This window comes from Hevea brasiliensis, chromosome 9 (genome assembly GCF_030052815.1).
Source record: "Hevea brasiliensis isolate MT/VB/25A 57/8 chromosome 9, ASM3005281v1, whole genome shotgun sequence".
NCBI classification, from domain to species: domain Eukaryota; kingdom Viridiplantae; phylum Streptophyta; class Magnoliopsida; order Malpighiales; family Euphorbiaceae; genus Hevea; species Hevea brasiliensis.
The window spans coordinates 88,288,521-88,292,181 of record NC_079501.1 but is presented as its reverse complement, the minus strand read 5'-3'; positions in this window follow the sequence as shown (position 1 = coordinate 88,292,181).

Here is a 3,661-nt window from a genome sequence, read left to right as displayed (position 1 = left end):
CACCATTCAGTTTCTCGCCTTTGTCAAGTTTAGCAATAAAATTTTTAGCAGCTGAAGCCATTTCTAAGCACTAAATTCTGTATAGAGACAAATTTTACACATTAATTGAATCCTCAAAATATTCATATCTAATCTTATCATTAATTGATTATATATATAAATATCTCATATTAGGCTTAGAGTAGAGTTCACTATATTCCCAATTAACATCTAAGGTCCTAATATGTGATAAAAATAAACATAATTAATAATGTAAGTACCAATTTTTTATTAAAAAAAATTTAAAAATAATATTTTAATTACCACGTAATTAAAATAAATAATATGTCTAAGAACACATATATAAATAACACAAAGAATCAACAATTATAATAAAAAGATGCTTTCATTTATTTTATCTATATATATATATATATATATATATATTGAATAACTACAATAAAATATCTAGCATAATTATAGATATTCAATACTGAAAGCATTAATATCAAACTTATAGGTACAAGCCTATTCAAAAAGATGATAATTGTAGTAAACTTTAACAAGCATCGAATCTCTTAATGCTTTCATTTGTTCAGGTTCAGGCTTATAGTCCACTTTAGGTAGTAATTTCTCCATCAGGTTTTTCTTCTTACTGTCATGAATTAACAGTTCTAGGGAAGAATTGTCAGTCTTCACAGTTACCTAGTTAGCATACTCTTTAATAAATGCACAAAGAATTTGTAGCAACCATTATTGCCTTCATTCAGTTTGCACCACAGTGCATCAAGAATTCCCTTCTGAATTGGAGTAACTAGAGTTCCCCTTAAAGCCATATATCTTTCATGTTCTTGTAAAAGACTGCCTTTCTATATAATACTCTGAATTAATCCATTAATTTTAATAATATGATTCATCAAAAGAATCATTTCATCATTGTAACTAATAGGGTTTAATTAATGACTAGCTGAGTCATTAATCATCCCATTGACTTTGTCTCTCTATTAGAGAGTTAGAATCCTCCTAGGTGTTCGCACTATGATCTATAACAAATATGGATATAAAAATAAGTTCTAAAAAAATATTTTTATAAAAAAAATACACATAATAATAAAACAAAATTTATTATTATATAAAAAATATCATTTTACATAAAAATGATGTACATAATAATAAAGCAAATTTATTATTATTAAGAAAAAATATCATTTCACAAAAAAATGATGCACATCATAGTAAAACATATTTATTGTTATAAAAAATATCATTTCACATAAAAATGATGTATATAATAATAATAAATTATTATTATTATTATTATTATTATTATTATTATTATTATTATTGGTGATATACAAAAAATTTTTGGAATTTTTTTTGTTTTTATAAAAAATAATAATCAATATATAAATTATTTTATATTTTAGAAAAAAATTATTATTTTTTTACCACTAATATAAATTTTAAGTTAGAACTAATTTTTATTTATATGCTTTTTTAAACAAAACGAAAAAAAATTTCTAGACAGGTCCAAAATGGCCTATCGTTTGGACCAAACGACGTCTAGTTTATCCAAAACTACATGCTGTTTGGCGTGAACCTAGGTAAGGCTTTCACATGGACCTGGCATAGCGGATGGTGGGTTGCCCTGTGTTCAGGGGAATCGGTACATGTCGTTTGTTTGTGTCACGTGCTAGGCCCAACACCTGCCAAGCCCAGCTCCAGTGGCTAGGACACATGTGCTGCATCGGACGAAGCACATGTAAGCTAAGTGTTGGCAAGATGGCCACCGTTGGATGTGAAAAAAATTTTCCTGTGGGGAGTTTTTAGGTATTCTATGTATGATGAGAAGCTTAGTATTCATAAACAAAAGCTCTAACTAGGTGTTTGGACATGCACACCCCTTGAGCCAAAATTGGGATAAACCGGAAGGCATCATCTTTAATCTGTACCTTGGGGAAAATTTCCACTCAATTTCAATGAATTTTTAACAACTTTAAGAAGCTATAACTATCTTAATTTAAGTTCAAATTACGCAAATAAGGTACATTTGTAAAGCTTGCAATATGTACTTTTTTATGGATTTAAAAATTGACCTTAAACATAAGCACACATGAAGATATAATGTCTCAAAGTAGGATCATCGATCATGTTTGCAAAAAAAATTTAGAACAGAAAAAATAAACATGCATAAAACATAATCTAACTTGCATCACATAATCATGTATATAATGACAATATATTATAAATGAATTATATACTATTTTCACAATCTAAATGTACCTTAATAAAGAGAGATTTTTTTTTCCTGTTAGAAAATAACACCCCTTGATAGAGAAAAACTTCTTTTCTTACTATTCCCATAGGTTATGGAAAAGCAAGCATAAAGTCACTTTTTCCACATAAATTAAATCTCTTGTTACGCCACAATCAATTCCCATAATTCCTTAATTATGAGTTAATAATCTCAACTTACCGTTATAGGAATATGAGTAGATTGTTAACAATCTTAAAAGGTTCTTGTGCATAATTTTTTTCATATTTTTTTATGCACTTGTACATGTGTCAAGACCCATCATGGGTGGAATATGCATATATAGTTTTTGGGCCAAGACCCATCATATCAACTATTCCATAATTCTTCAATTTCTAAGAAAATAGATAAATAGAATGATAAACAAAGAGATATATTATTAAGGAAAGACAAACATTGTAGAGAAAGTTGTACATACCCTTTAATAAATCTTCCTCACTCTTGTCTTACTGTGTTGTCAATAATTTTGTCATCTACTAATGCCTACTAAGAATATCAGGCTTTAGATTTAGAAAATAAAAATTAAATAAGAGGTCTTTTATTTAAGAAAGATGTCCTTATAATCTTATACACGTCCCTAATATCATTAAGCTAAATCTCATTGATTATTAATTATCTTATTCGTATAACGGTACCGGTTATAATTAATATCTAATAAGACTATATTTACTAAATTTTCAAAAATTAATATTTTAAAAATGGTGACATATGCATTGATGAAACTGTATTTAAAATCCAAATATGATATGAATCATATCATATGATATAAAATCTAATTCTAAGACATAACTATTTCCACTATTTAACTCAAGTAAAATACATTTGGATTCATGGAAATTTTAAATTTTAGAATTTAAAATTCATAAATTTAAAAATATTTTGCTTGGCTAATAAAAAAATTTAAATTTTGAATTTAGATAAAGATAATATACAATAAAATTCTTTTTGTTATTAAATTGAATATAAATTCAAATAATATAGTTATTTATTGTCCTTTTGAAAGGAAAATAATATTGTAGATTAAAGATCATCAACAAGAGGATCAATTTTATAAGTTCATTAATCTAAACCACGTATACTTTCTATCCTTGTCACTCATATCGGTCCATTTTATGCATGAACTTTTGAAGTCACTGGTATCTACAATGAACTTTTCTGTTTTGTATAAAGGAAAGCTAAGAAAATCGAAATGAAATTATTAGAAAAATAAAATGCTTATAGAAAGAAAAAAAATTATTATTTTTCTTATAAATTTTTTGCATCTGAAAAAGAAAGGAAAAGAATTAATTTATTTATTTTTCATATTTTGATAAAAAAAAAAGTAAAAATAGAAAATCGTTGCAAATTTACTATTTTGCTCATATTAAT